We start from the raw sequence: 16,338 nt of genomic DNA, 5'->3' as shown, positions 1-16,338 counted from the left end.
GAATGATTGGAAGGGTGCATGGGTGAGGTATTAAGAAATAAATCTACATAAAAATTATATAAATGACTTCATTTCAAACAAAAACAACATTTATAGAAATACCTTTATTCAAATTCTTAGAAATCAATTGCCTACTATCAAAGATCTAGTCACAACACTATCTAGTGGCTAAAGAAAAAATATAAAGACTTTGGGAATGAAGCTAGCTCATTCTTAAGATTTTTGAAGTAGCATTGGGGTGTTGTCCTTGAGCAAAAACAACTAAAACCATATGAACAACTAAACAATTATCTTTTTCTATGTAAAATAAGGCAAAGGCAATATGTTTTAAACAACTTGTTTTGAGATTTTTGAGATAAAAAATTTGGGTGAGAAGCTCTAATAATTAACTATATTGCATTCAAAGATTATGCAGAAGGATGAAAAGTCAAAACTGTTCTTTTAGGTGGCAAACAATGGGTATTGCTCAGTTAACTTAATTGACCTAGTGGACCTTAAGCTTGATGGGGGGATCTAGTGGTTGGTGTCCACATTATTTTTGTGTTTATTAATGTAGGATTTAGGTTAGGAAGAGGCGAGGTTTGCACATAGAATGAGGCTAGGCATAACATTCAAAGGTTTGACAAGGTGGTAAATGGGCATAAATCAATGAAAAATTAAATGTGGGGTTATGACAAGTGATGGAGATAAAACTTAAATGAAAAACGACACATAATAACTCTAAACAATATCATGAGATTAGCATAGGAAAGATAATATGTATGGCTAGAGGTGACATATGCTAGGAAAAAAGAGTTGTTCAAACAATACAAGATGCACACACATGGGCTAGGGGATAAAATTGACACAGAAGTGCAATAAGGAAGTTGCAAGATAAACAAATTTTATAATTACAATTATCAATATATTATTGATCATTTGTTTAATAATTGTATTGTGTTCTAAGTCATAGATTTTCTTAACTATATTTCATTTATTTGTCATGTTATGTACAATTCTTTTACTAATATTTATTATTCCCCAACCACCCCTAAATTTTAATAAAAAAGCCATCCTCAAAAATTAATAGCATTTTTTTTCTTTCGACAAATATTAGAACATGAAAACTCCACACTTTTCCTCTTCCATCTGATTAACACCATTTTAATATTAAACACATGTGAATAATAAAAACAACACCAACAATACAATACATTAAAGAAGCAAAATATATAAATTTCAAATTAAATAATATTTTTAATAAATCTTTAAACCAAACAATACATAATAAACATTAGAACTTTTCATTATCATCAATTTTTTTTATATGTTTATGGATAGCCCATGTCCCCAAATTAACAACAAAATCTAATATCCATTAGACCACCAGCTGTACAAATTACTGTTTAACTAAAATAAACTAAACCAAAACAATCGACAAAGATTCGCTTCTAAAATTAAACACTCCTGTAGGTATTCCACTTCTTTTCACTTACGTAATCACTTACGTCTGAGGGTAAAATACGAAAGAGATTCCATGCTTCAACACGAAGCTCTTAGAATTCGTGCTTGCGTATGATCTTGTTAAATGCTTTCACACCTCTCGTTGGGATTTTCGATACATTTGAGCCCTTTGCAAGCTGGAAAATTTTGATCTTCTTCGTGCGGCGCTCAGCTATGAAAAAAATTATATATTCGAACGTTTGAATTAGCGACAATTTAATTTAATTTATTCAATCATATAATATAAATAAAATTTGACCGTATTGAAAGAAAATTTTATAAATAAACCTCCTTCTCCTGCTACGGGAATTATGTGAAGTATATCGTAGACTTCATTATCTGAAGCAGCATACAACACAGACTTGACAGGGCAGCTAACAGTAAGGCACACACATTTTTCTTTAATTTTATTCTCCTCAATTCTAGAAATACATTTGAAAAGAGCAGATTCACATGATTATTTGGTATTCAGCACCTTTGAGGTTTGATGTGATTTTCTAGATTCACAAGGTTATTGGTTATTTTGTTTTTAAGAGTTATTCTGTTCAAATTGAAAGCAAATACGGGCGAATTCTGTTAGTGGGTACAATCCAGGGTGGACAAATATTTTTGATATTGGCCTAGAAATTCTGTTGCAGTTTGAAGAGAGTATTTAGTTTGGTAGACTTATTATGTTCAACTTGAAAGTAAAAATAGGTGAATTCAATCGGTTGGGCAGATTCCAGGGCAATTTGTAATTGTTATGTGGTTATTACTTTATGATATAGCTAATTGCATGCAATTGTTTTAGTGTTTTTGAGCCTGCACCTGATTGAGTAGGATAGATTCTGTGTCAGACTTTGAACCTATGACCAATTGGATAGAACAGACTATTTCACTGGGTACCTAGAGGTGAGGTTATGGGGTTTTTCACCATTGAAGGGAGTAGAGTGTTTCCTTTTACAATTAGGTGTAATACTCAGACGGTCTATCTGTACTGGTGTGTATGACTGGACGAAGAATTTGAATTTTCCCCACAACCCAGCCAGAATTCACCAGCCTTAAATTAAATAATGAAAGTTTAAATGAAATTTAATATTTATTTAACATTTCTCTTTGTGCTTGTCAAGTTTCCCTTCTTCTGACAATTAATATATTAATGTAAGTCTCATATTTTACCTGAGTACTCTGTATTCAAGCTAATGAAATGAAACTCATTATTTGGATCCCGGTCGGGTCCTGAAGCTTCACACAGTGGAGATTGTAATATTGTTGAAACTCTGTTCAACTTTGGACAAACCATTTTATTAGCAGAATTTTTCAATAGATCAACTTAACTTGTAATAGGAAAAATATTTCCCCCCTGTAATTAACTTCAGAGTTCAGACTGAACCTCATGTTAGTGATAAATGATTCAGCTTTTTATTCATAATATTGCATGCACCTAGTTTTAGGCAGTAGGTGACAAAATCACAATAAATACAAAAAAAAGCATGGGTCATTGAGTCCTATTATGACTAAAACCCTAAAAAGCCTAAATGGCAGGAAAAGCGGCAACCAGCATAAATCTCTATAAATCTTCTAACAAAGTCATTGGGTCATTTTTGGCTGGCATTTCCTTGACCTAGGCGAACTGCCAGTTTTCTGCAGGTGCTGGTTACAGAACTGCTGCTGTGATATCATAATTGCTGCAGCAATTTTGCAATCAAAATGGCAGTTTTGAAATCACTCCCTGCTGAAATCTGATGGTTTTGTTGAAATTGTGTGAATGGGAAATTCAAGCACCAAATGACTTTGTCTCTATGTTTTCTCTGTAATGTCCCCAATTTGGGATGAACCAATTTCTTGCACAATGGATGTATGGCCTGAATCTTATTTACTTAGATTAGATTTCTCTATTTTCTTGGTAGATTTATTCTATTTCTGTTCAATGCATTTCCTCACTTTGATTGCCACTATGTTTACTAGATCACCAAATGCTATATATTTGGTAATGCAAACCACTTATGAATCAATCTGCCTTAAAAGCACAAACTAGCATTATAGGATTCCATATTTGTCATAACAATTATTTCCAGAACTATAGTATTTTCTGCTATATCTTAGTGTGTGACAAACTCAGTTTATTCTGTTCCTTTGATCAGATCAGATTTTCCGATTCATTGTTCACCCCTCCCCCCTTCTCCAAACGATTGGATCTTCCTTTTATATCCTTATGAAGGGTCACATCTTTTCATAACAACATTGGTTTGCAAAGGACGCACCTACTCTTGTCTAGATCGGCCCTATTTATTTAACTTAAGTTCTGTCTAAACAAGTCTTAGTCGGCCCTCTTTAAAAGTCATAGCCAATTTTAATTAATGCTTTTTAAATAATTTGTTATTAAATCTCTTAATTCTGGCTGGCCCCTCTAGATAAGTGGTTATTTTAATCTTAAAACATTTGCCATTAAAGTAATTGCTTTGACTGGATTTCCTTATTAAGGCTGTGAACTCAAGAATATGACAGTCCGCCCTTCCCAAGATTGCTTGTCCTCAAGCAACTTAGTATTCTTTGAATCTTTTGTTATTATGCAAACTCAAATCAACTCTTAGAGTTTATGGTGCAATTAGCTTCTGCAGAACAACTCTGATATTACCTAGTTGCAATTTTGAACTAAACTCGTAACAACAGAATCTAGAGTTGGCAAGGTTCTTAATTTTCTCTTATGTATCACTTTGTAACTGTAAAGAAATGATTTAGGTTGTCCCAATGTTTGCACAATATCATGGATATCTCTTTGCGTTAAAGAAAGGGTGATCTTAACATATATTAAGATGAGGATTAGAAGCAAGGCACACATCTATAACCTGAAATGCAATTTTCTTTTCTAAAGTGAATTTATATCTTTTTGGTCCAATTTTGTTATTCTCAAATTCTAGACCAATCAAAGAGTTTCTCTTTGTTGATGATAGACCAACATAGAATAGCTATCTAGGGTGAAATTGTAGTACAAAATAGAGATCTTATATTCAGCACTTTCAAATTCGTTAAGCATAATGTAATCATAGACATACATGGAGTAGACATGGTGGAAACACATCAGTGATCAGAAATAAGTCAGAGTATTCAATTAAATGAAATATTTTAATCTTTAATCAATTTTGTCTTTATATAAACGTAATAACCTTTCAATATCGGATTGTCTCTTCAATTTCCGATGAGGACATAAATGTAGTGGCTGTTCAGCTTCTTTGAAAGCTTATAAATAAGCTCAATTCAAATCCAATAGACAGAGTTACAGGCATACAACTCTTAGGATGAGTTTGTCAAGCTGTGATATACATCTCGTCTGTTGAGTTAGCCAATTCAGCTCTCATGAAGTCCATAGGCATACAGCTCCTTCACGAGTTTGCCTAACTTGTATGGACTCGGGTATACATCTCCACCACGAGTTTGCCCAAATTGGATAGATTCAAGGGCATACAACTCTTTCACGAGTTTGCCCAAAATTGTATGGATTTTACATTTTTATTGAATGAAATGAAGTTTTCGCATGACGTATTATGTGTTTACAATATCACCAATTCTTCTTTGGGTATTGTCCCCTGAATTAGCAAAATAATTCAAATCAATGGTATCAAAGCCATTTTTGATCATTTTAGGTGCATCTACAAGTAAACAATATATTTAGTATCCTTATGTTGATAAGCAGTTGCGTAGTGTTTAAGCTTAAGATGGATGCGATGGTATGAATCATATAGGAGATTACTATAATTGTGAAATCTCAGGAATGAATCCAGGGTCGAGAAAGCTTCATGTATACGAAGCTGCTTAAGTGTCGCCGCCATCAAGTAAAGAATTCCTTGAGGTGGTTTTCGACATGGCTTTGGCTGTTGACTGGAATTTGAAAAAATAATGTTATGGGTTTGTGCGGAAAGAGTGCATGGAAAAGAAAAGAAGGATCTTTAGTGACGCTTCATCTTCTGTAAATAGATAGTTGACAGAGGTGGCAACAAGGCTCGAGTTGAAGCTGAAGTGCTAGAGCCATAGTAGAGAGAAGAGAAAAATAATTTGGTGTGGCGTGCAGAGAACAGAACTAAAGTTTGCTTAAACTCAGACCCTAATTGGATTCAATTTCCTCAATAGTAGAACAAAATAAAAATGCTATTAAGATGTCTGGCTCAAAATGATAAATACCCTAGTCATGGACTCAAAATAGTTAAAAGTGAGCTCTTGGGATATCTTGGTGATTCTTCAGAAAGGGATTCTTCATAGCTTTGTGTTCACATCCTTCAACTAGCATGCATAGCTTCGGCGTTCAGGTAGAGCTTTCCAATAGTTGTCCTCTTCTTTGGAAAATATAATGGCCTTCACTTAAGGTCTGATGCATATGGAGGAAAAGATTAGTCTCACGATTCAAATATTTCTACCTCAGTTTCTTCTCACCAGGTTATTCTCTGCGTAGGCCTCTGCAGTCTCAAGCTTTCATCTCAACATACTGACTAGCACTTTAAATTTGCATGGCAGAATTTTCTTTGGAAGATGATCGGGCAATGGGGCCCATTGCCTTTCAAGAGGGGAGGAATGATCAGAAATAAGTCAAAGTATTCAATTAAATGAAATATTTTAATTTTTAATCAATTTTTGTCTTTATATAAATGTAATAACCTTTCAATATTGGATTGTCTCTTCAATTTCCCTGATGACATAAATGTAGTGTCTGTTTAGCTTCTTTGAAAGCTTATAAATAAGCTCAATTCAAATCCAATATACAGAGTTATAGGCATACAACTCTTAGGACGAGTTTGTCAAGCTGTGACATACATCTCGTCTGTCAAGTGTTGTTGTGTAGCTAGGTCGGATCCCTTCTAGGGCCGACCTAGTGCACAAAATGCCAAGTGGCCTGTCGGCCTTGGCATTTGGATATCTCAGTTGTATGAGTCTAATTTGGGGCAAGCCCTATTTGGGCGAACCACTTTTGTGTAACCTGTGATTAAGTTAAATGTAACTTGCAACTAAGGGAGACTCATATGTAACTTGTAATATATAGGTCTGACCCTATCCTTGGCGCCAAAAGTATATGGCCGACTTGAGGTCTATTAGGAGGTATTGATTCATATATATGCAAGGTCATTATTGCATCAATTGATATGAATTCAACAACATGAAGGTCATGTACTGTGCTCAGGTGTGACGATAAGAGTTTATCATCTGTGGTTGGGAAGGCAACAAATCTGATGTTTGCCTGTGGTTAACGAGCACTACCATAAAATCAACACTCCGTAGTGTCAACCTTTCATCTCAATATACTGACTAGCACTTTCAATTTGCATGGCAGAATTTTATTTGGAAGATGATCGGGCAATGGGGCCCATTGCCTTTCAAGAGGAGAGGAATGATCAGAAATAAGTCAGAGTATTCAATTAAATGAAATATTTTAATCTTTAATCAATTTTTGTCTTTATATAAATGTAATAACCTTTCAATATTGGATTGTCTTTGCAATTTCCGATGATGACATAAATGTAGTGTCTATTCAACTTCTTTGAAAGCTTATAAAAAAGCTCAATTCAAATCCAATATACAGAGTTATAGGCATGCAACTGTTTGCGGCTACAACTGGTAAATTAAATATAGGAAATAATAATGTAAATGACAATGCATACCAGACACGGCAGTAAAATATATCTTTATTCGCACATTCAATTATTACAGAGAAGAGACCAAAGATGGTTGGCCAAGGATTACAATAGATCCGACAATACCATGCCACTTCCTTTACACTACACGACATATTTAAAGGACCCGATGGTTGCCGAGAAGTACACAACCATCAAATAACCGACACGTAACTACCCGAGATTGACAACCCACTAAATACAATTAATTAATACCTTGTCGGATAACAAATATTATCAAATATAACAAGAGGCAATTTATGCCAACAACATCATCCCCCCCAAAAGAAAAAGTTGTCTTCCAGACGACAAGAAAACATCAAGTAATATTCAGGAAGACTAACGACAGACAACGACTTCGACTGGACAACCCCAACTTGTAGTGTACCTGCCAAATCAAATGGAGGTTCAGGGGCAGCGCCCCCAGCGGGGTCAAGGGGCAGCGCCCCTCGCAGGGTCCCGGGGTAGCGCACATGATTTTTCGTGATTTTTTAAGATGCCAAAAACATTGATTTCTGCCTCAAGTCCACATGACGTGCATACAGACCACCTCTCCTCTTCGTACAAAAATTCCTCTTCTACTTGTGCGTACGAAATTACCCCCGCACCAAGCTTCCCTCTCGATTGGTTGCCGTACACGTTGCCTGCGTGGCCCCCTTCAACTAAGTCCATATGAATTGTGTATGAGTTCCTTCATGCGAATTTGGTACTGATTGTGTATGAATTTATGTTGCCTTGCAAAGTTTCGTACGGGTGCCTTCTGCCAATTCCTTCGTCTTGATTTTGTACGGTCGCACTTCTCCAACTTCGCCTGATAGTTCCGTACAGTTCTTGTACGGACAAATGGTTGTTGCACGATCAATTTCGTCGTCCTCCTCACGGATTGCGTTGTGCTTGCCATCGTATGGACTTACCTTCCAAGCTAATTCTATATGGATTTTTTCCAATTCCGTACAAATCTCAGCAAATTTCCTTCGCACACTCTCACACCTTGTATGGATTACCGTACGGATTTCTCTCTCCAATTCTGCGCACTCCGTACGGATTTCTCCTTTAGTTAGTTCCATATGGATTCCTCCTTGCAATTCTATATTCCCCGTACGGATTTCTCTATACGGTTCTGCACACCAAATTGCAACCTTCAAAACCACACGGAACTCCATGGCACACATGATTTTCGTGATTTTTTAAGATGCCAAAAACAATGTTGATGAAGCCAAAAAAGAGCTTTAACCAACATTTGCAACATGTCGTGAAGAAACCACTTTGCTGTACGGAATGATGGCATTGAGAGGATTGTACCATATATGACACGATGAGAAGTCCACATACAGGCTGAGGTTGATGATGTACGGCTGATTGGTGTTCCCGTACAGGATGCAACCACTGTCGTACGATGCGAAAGAAATGCTCTGGCCGTACGGTGTCGACAATAGGCTTTGTCCGTACGAGATGAAGTATCCTTCGTACGGTGTGGGCAATATGATTTGTTCGTACGTGACAGAATTGACGTACAACAATAACTTTTTGGAAGTTTGAAATGTGCGTTGGTAGTAGGGAACGATGCACTAGGTGCCGTACGGAAGGAATGCACCTGTGATACCGTACGAGATGAATGAACTTGCCATGCCGTACGGAATGATCTGAAAGTCGTACAATACAAAGCAATGATAGTCGTGAAGTCCATATGATAATTCCACAATTATGTCGTACAGTTTTGAGGTGATGTACGTGGCAAGGAGAAGGTGGTCGTACGGTGGTGATTCCCTCATGGTGGTTTGATGTCCGTACGATGGTGATTCCCTCATGGCGGTTTGATGTCTGTACAGTGATTCCCTCCTAGCAGTTTGATGTCCGTACAGTGGTAATTTCCTCCTGGCAGTTTGATGTGATGTCGTCTTGGTCTTTACTTGCCTTCATGTCTCCTTCCATACGGACTCCTTCGTACGGGTTGAGCCTTATTTCCTTCGTCCAACCCTGGACCCTGCCAATGTATGGTTTGTCTATGTGGCTTTTCTGAATTTCACGTTTGTACGGATTTGTGGTACGGAACTCTTCTTGGGTAGTATTCCGCAGGGCGTACGGATCCTTTTGAGGTAAATGGTGTGCTTCCAAATTCCGTACGGATTTTTTGTACAAATGATGTGCTTTCAACTTGTACAGCCTTCTCTCATACAACCCCCCTATAGCATACAAATGACGCGCTTCATTATTCCTGCAAATTTTTTTCTCCTTCTCATACGGCCTAACCCCTTACAATTCCTTCGAGCTTGTTCGACTTTGCACTTCCTCAATTTCACCAATCTGTAGCATGTTACAGTCGGGGTGGAAGACTTCATAATCCTCCATCTGCCAGTGAAATAATCCATTAAGAGAACTCGTCTCATCCTCAAAGCAATCTTCTAGTTTGAGCACCGCTTCATCGTTGGGTTTCATACCTTTCCTCCCTCCGTCCATACCTAAATCTCCACCCTCAGACTCAAAGTCTGAGGCTGCCAGTTCTTCACTCACCGCTTGGTTCCTCAAGTCAATGATGTGCTTCCTCATGTCACTCTCGATCGAGAGTGTGTTTCGCTTCCAGTTATGATTCGCCTTGGCAGTATTCAACCATCCCCTCCTGAGGAGTGCATCGTACGCCTTCTTCTCTAACCGGATGACTACAAAGTCCAAGAAAAATTGTTGTGTCCCAATCATTACTTTTTGTGCCCTCAATGTTCCCAACAGCTGGATGTCGTGCTGGTCGACACCTACCAAGTGGAAGGTTGGCGGCCAAAGCTTCTGCTTCCCTAGACATTTCCATGTGTCTTTTGGCAGTACATTTACTCCTGTGCCTCCATTGACAATAGTGTTTGTCAACTTCTTCCCCATTATTTCCATTTCGACGACCGCTGACTTCCTCCCGATGCTCACCGTCAACAACATTGGATCATTGGACTCATTCACTTCGGCTAATGGTTTTCCTATCAGTTCCTTCTCGTGTGGCTTACATTGTTTCTGGATGACTGTGTCGTCACTGACTGTGTTGGCAATTGCCATTCTTAGTTGCGACATAGTTTGAAGAAGGTCTGCCACCTTGATGGGTACGGTTGTTTGTAGCACTTGTCGGACTATGGTCTTCTCTGACTCTCGCAATGACATACTTGCAGTTCCATTGGAAGTTACTTGTTCCTTCACCAACACTTGTTCTACTTTGGCTTGTTCCTTTTCCGTACCAGAGTTTGAATACACCGCCTTCTTTGTTTGTTCTCTTGTGATTGCCAAAACTACGTCCTCTTGTTCCTCCACGTCCAACATATTAATACCCTTCTGATTCGGGCAGTTGGTGTCTTCATGGTCACCTGGTCCACACCATTTGCATAATAATTGTATGGTGTCTTTCTTGTTATGGCAGTCTCTCGCAAAGTGTCCCCATTCACTACATTGCTAACACTGTATGATAGGACGTCCTCTAGAGTCGTACTGTATTTGGTTTCGCCCTCGTTGATTTCCATAACCACTTGGCGATACATTATGTGATTTCGATGGGCTAGACTCTCCCTGTGTGAAGAGTACTTGTGTACTTCTCATCTTCAAATTGTACGGGCACTCCTTGATTGAATGCCCCAGCACTTGGCAAATTTCACAAAACATATTTCTAGGACAATCACCTTTCGTGTGCCCATCCCTTTTGCACTCAATACACCATAATTCATTACCTTAATTGCTGGTTCCTTTCTCAGCCTTCAATTCTTTCATCATTCTCAACATATCCCGTCGAAGGGCTCGTATTGTTTTGAATTCTTCGTCACTGCTACCTTCGGTGCTCTCATCATCATCGGTCTTCCTCTTCTCTCGGGAGGAGGTTTTATTTTCACTCTCGATGTCCATCGCTCGATTGTACACATCAGCTTATGATGACGGAGGCACTACTTTCATCTTCTTGTGCAGTGAGGGTATCAATCCCTTCGTGAACCACCTCTTCTTCAACCCATCGACTGGCTAGTTTTCCATCTTGTTCAACAGTTCTTTGAGCCTACGGTTGTAAGTGCATACTCTCATTTTTCCCTTCCTTAGTATTATAGATTTCGGCCACGATCTCATTATCATCCCTCAAGAGTTTGAATTCCTCCTGGAATGCCCTCTTTAGATCACTCCATCTCGTCTTGTGCTGGGCGTCGAGGTCTGTGTACCAGTCAATGGCGATCCCTCGAAGGGTGGCGGGAAATGCCTTCAGCCAGTAGTCCCTGTCATCTTGGCCATTTGCCTCCCAAATGGTTATGCATGTTTTTCAATGCTGTACCGGTTCCTCCGACCCGTCTCTCGTGAACTTCGGCAGTTTCTACTTCTCCTGGGTGTTCAACATTGTTTTCACTCGTGAGGTACGTTTGTATTCGCCTTGTGTGCCGGACTTGGGTGGACTGTTTCAACCGCTATGTTTTGGTGCTTTCCTTGCACTCTTGACCACGCAGGCGTCCTCAACACTTAGAGTACTTCCAGGTGTGTCGGACCTGAGTGAACTGTTCTGACCGCTACGTTCCGGTGCTTTCCTTGCACTCTCAAACACGCTTGTGTCCTCTACACGTCCACCTTCAACCTTCCCAACACTCCGAAGTACTTCAAGGCTTCGACTCGTCTCTGTGCTCCGTCCGACCGAGGGTCGGCAGATCACCTAATCGCTTGGTCTTGACCACCCTGTGGCCTCTTCTCACCTTTGATGGGATCTACGGACATGAATCACTCAAGTCTGATCCAATTTCTTTTAAGGCAACGACGCCAAAATGTTTACGGCTACAATTGGTAAATTAAATACATGAAATAATAATGTACATGACAATGCATACCAGACATGGCAGTAAAATATATCTTTATTCGCACATTCAATTATTACAAAGAAGAGACCAAAGATGGTCGGCCAAGGATTACAATAGATCCGACAATACCATGTCACTTCCTTGACAGTATACGACATATTTAAAGGACCCGACGGTTGCCGAGAGGTACACAACCATCAACCAACCGACACATAACTACCCAAGACTGACAACCCACTCAATACAATTAATTAATACCTTGTCGGATAACAAATATTATCAAATATAACAATAGGCAATTTATGCCGACAACAACAACTCTTAGGGCGAGTTTGTCAAGATGTGATATACATCTCGTCTGTTGAGTTAGCCAATTCAGCTCTCATGAAGTCCACAGGTATACAACTCCTTCACGAGTTCGCCTAACTTGTATGGACTTGGGCATACATCTCCACCACGAGTTTGCCCAAATTGGATAGATTCAAGGGCATACAACTCTTTCACGAGGTTGCCCAAAATTGTATTGATTTTACATATATATTGAATGAAATGAAGCTTTCGCATGACGTATTATGTGTTTACAATACCAACAATTCTTCTTTGGGTATTGTCCCTTGAATTAGCAAAATAATTCAGATCAATTAGGTATGAAGCAAACACGGAGCATAAACATAAAAACACAAAGCATACACATGAATATATGTAGAGACGGAGCATACATGCAAATACATGTATTGTTAGATCCCTTGTTATCTACTAGAATGCATCCATTGATTTATTTTTACCTTGCAGGCTGGCGGCATCAAGGAAGAAAGAAAGAAGCATTTGGATCTGCAAAAGACAAGTGCATCAAAGGGTTTGTTAGGAGCTAGGAAGGGGGCCTAACCCCACCCTGCTACTCCCATGAGCCAGGAAGGGGGCCTAACCCCACCTTGTTGCTCACAAGCCACTTAGAGAAAGGAAGAGGGCTTAACCCCGCTTTTATGCTCCAATAAGCTAGGAAGGGGGCCTAACCATGCCTTGCTGCTCATAAGCCACTTAGAGCCAAAAAGAGGGCCTAACCTAGCTTTTCTGCTCCAATGAGCTAGGAAGGGGGCATAACCCCACCTTGCTTCTCATAAGTGCCACTTAGAGCCAGAAAGAGGTCCTAACCACGCCTTTTTGCTCCCATGAGCTGGGAAGGGGGCCTAACCCTGCCTTGCTGCTTGTGTATGTGTCATAAATTTGCTCCAATATGGTTCAAACATTTTCTCAATATGTCCCATAGATCTGCTCCAATTTGCTTCAAAGATCTGCTCACAAAGTCCCTTTGGATTTTCTCATAACCCTCTTTTACATCTGCTTTTAACTCTGCTATAAATAGGAAAGATATTCGTTAGTTGCTTCAACTACTGTTTGCCCCTCAAGCTGGCAAGAATGATGCTCTGATACCAATTGTAATAACCCCTTTTGGGATTGCCCTAATATCACAAATTCCATTCAAATAAGAAATGCAAGATCGTTAGAGGTATGACTTTACCATGTGAAAAGCCTTTTAACAAGATTAACCCTGATTTAAGTCCTGCAAGCATATGAAACAATATTGGATATATATATAACTCATAAATATCAATTATTTTCATTAGGGTTAGCAATCACAATAGAGTTTGAATGAAAGAGGATTATGGGATCGGCCCAAAGCAATCTTCACACGAAGCTAAAGAGCGGACACTCACCCTCTTGGCTTCAAGTGATCGGCACATTGGTCATCTAGCATGGAGTGGTCTACCTAATGGAACACTTGTATCTGCACCCACTATCCATGTATCCTTATTCATTCTCTTTGATGATCATGATGGCTTTCAATCAAAGGCTTTTCCTACCAACCAATCCATATTATGGAGTCCCTTAGGAAATCATATAAGGTGCCTCAAGCCTATTCCTTTCCACAAGCCCAAGAGCACAGATGAACACCCAATCATTAGGCCTTATGGCCCCACCCGGGTTTGGTGTACTTGATGGAACTTAGTGCTACTTGCTCCCTTATTATGTATTTCATTCTCCCCTCCATCATGGGATGGTTGGTTGGATAAAGTATTAAGGAATCCTTCATATAATTTATTATGTATGAATATCATAATAGCAAGAATGGAAAAACAAACACACACACACACACACATATATATGTATGTATGTATGTATGTGTTTCCATTCTTGCTATTATATGTGTGTGTGTGTATGCACACACACACATATATTATCAACAATATGTTAATTACTTATAATTCGTACGTATTATTAAGTGGAAGAAATGATAACAAATCAGCAAGATAAGTGTTCTATGTTTTATGCATCATACCAAGCACCTATCAAAGTCTGCTGACTATTTTTTGATTAATTCTGAAATCAGATATCCAGTTAGAATCGATTGACTTGCTAATCCTTTTTTTGATTCAAAGCTTGTTCCTATTTGATGACTTGCATATTAATCTCTTATTCCCTATACTCATCATATTTTCACAATTGAATTTACTCATTCCAAGTTGATGATAATAACTCAGATTTCTGCTATAATTTATTTATTTTCTGCTCTTACTAAGTTCTGACTTATCTGCTTGCTCATATTTATTTTTGGATCCTTCTTGGATGTCTTGCTTGGATGTAGTGTCCTTCCTTTTATTTTAATTGGTGATGGAGTCATGCCCCTTCACCATTTCTTTTTCAAGAGTCTCACCCTTTCCTGATTGCCGCCCTTTTGGAGAATAATTTAATGAATTTATAAATAAATTCCTTAACTTGCTGCCCCAGGTTGGCCCTAATTCATTAGCCCCATTTTGTCCAGGTCAGCCCTAATTGATTAGCTTTGTTTTGCCCAGGTTGTCCCTAATTTATTTGCTTCTTTTTGCTCAGGTGGGCCCTAATTTATCACTTATTTAGCGCCCTAGGTTTAGTTATTAATGCTGCAACCTATTATGTCTTCTTCCTTTTGCAATTTTCTTAGTGATGTTTTTGTTGGGGCATGACATTTCACCCATCCAATCTTCCCAATGTTGTCTAACAAAAAATCCAAGCAATGTGCAGGACAAGGAGTCCATGAAATTGTAGTTTGCCTCTCCATAAGCAGTCTACCTGCAGCTACATATGCAGTTGCATTGTCCATGATAACTTGGAAAACATTCTCAACACCAACCTCCTAGATCACCCTGTCTAATAGATTGCACAAAGTCTCAACATTTTTGACTTCATGCGAGGCATCTATAGACTTTAGAAACACCAATGCACCACTAGAAGCAAATAAAAGTTTAGGAGAGTCCTATTCCATCCATCCATCTGATAATATGTTGCAGCCTTTTCTTCACCACACTTTCTTTTGATCATCAACCACAAATGTGTATTTTTTGCAACTTTTTGTAGCAATGGCCCACCTAATTCTCTAGCTGTTGGAGTCTTAAATCCTTACCTACATTTGTCAATGCATTCACCAAACCTTCCCAATATGGACTATTCACCACATTGAATGGAAAATTATCATAGTAACAAAAATTTGTTGCTTCCATCCTAGCCCCATGGTGTTTTTCTTTATTCCAACCAATACCTTCAAGTGAAGGTTGTGCTCTTGGAACATTTTGTGGAACAAAGAAATTGGTGATGATGAACGAATTTGGATAGCAGCAGAAAAGGAACCCTCAGGATTCTCACCAATAGATGAATGTGGATGATGGATGCTTGGACTTGGGCCACCAAAGGTATCTGATGGCGTAGAACGAGATACATTTTGACTCATCAGTTCTACTAGTGGTTCCTTTGTCTTTTGCTTTTTTGTTTTCTTCAACTCATACTTAGCAAGAAGGGCATTCATCTAACAATCTTCGGAGTCAATTCAGGGGATACCTTCACATTTTGACCAAGTATTTTACCAAGGTGGTATTTTAGTCTATTAATTCAGCCTGTCATCAGATGATTGCATTCAGTACAAGTGACTTGGCCCTTTTCTTTTCTTGGTATCCCATACTTCCATGTAGGGTCTTTCCTACTTGGCCTTTGTGTTGACCTTGAACTTAAAATTGCTGTTTTAACATGAAAAAAAAATATCAGTAGGGTTTTGTAAAAAATCACCAAGAAACATGACAAGCATTCATTTTGAAAACAAAAAAAATCCAAAAATAAGCTATAACGGCTATGAAATAGGTTATGAAGGGAAATAAAAAAAAATTGCCAGCATTTCCCCTAGTTTTCCAATTTTTCCTGATTTTCAAAACAAGAAAACAAAAAAAGAGTGAAATTTACTTACTTGTGTCTTCTTTGATCTTAAATGCTCCTCTTCTCCTCTCCTTTCCTTCCTATTTCTCTCTTCAGACCTGTATTGAACAAGCTAGAGCAAAAAAAGTGAAAAAAGAATGTTTCTTTTGTGTTTTTAAGCTCCCAACTGTGCCCAATAGAACCCAAGA

At 38.5% G+C, this 16,338-nt stretch overlaps 1 protein-coding gene across 2 annotated transcripts in view; it reads left to right on the top strand.

The window, feature by feature from the left end:
- Nucleotides 1-1,555: 1,555 nt before the first annotated feature.
- The window catches only part of LOC131073835 (uncharacterized), a 30,178-nt gene continuing 15,395 nt past the window's right edge, over nucleotides 1,556-16,338 (top strand). The window contains exon 1 of one of the 2 annotated variants that reach the window (XM_058010351.2): nucleotides 1,556-1,862. The gene's annotated coding sequence lies outside the window, so the exon portion shown is untranslated. Of the gene's footprint in view, nucleotides 1,868-16,338 lie in introns of both variants that reach the window. The other variant, XM_059210905.1, reaches the window with a different exon arrangement.

The sequence above is a fragment of the Cryptomeria japonica genome, chromosome 9 (assembly GCF_030272615.1).
Source record: "Cryptomeria japonica chromosome 9, Sugi_1.0, whole genome shotgun sequence".
Lineage (NCBI taxonomy): Eukaryota > Viridiplantae > Streptophyta > Pinopsida > Cupressales > Cupressaceae > Cryptomeria > Cryptomeria japonica.
This window is presented reverse-complemented; position numbering and strand designations above follow the sequence as displayed.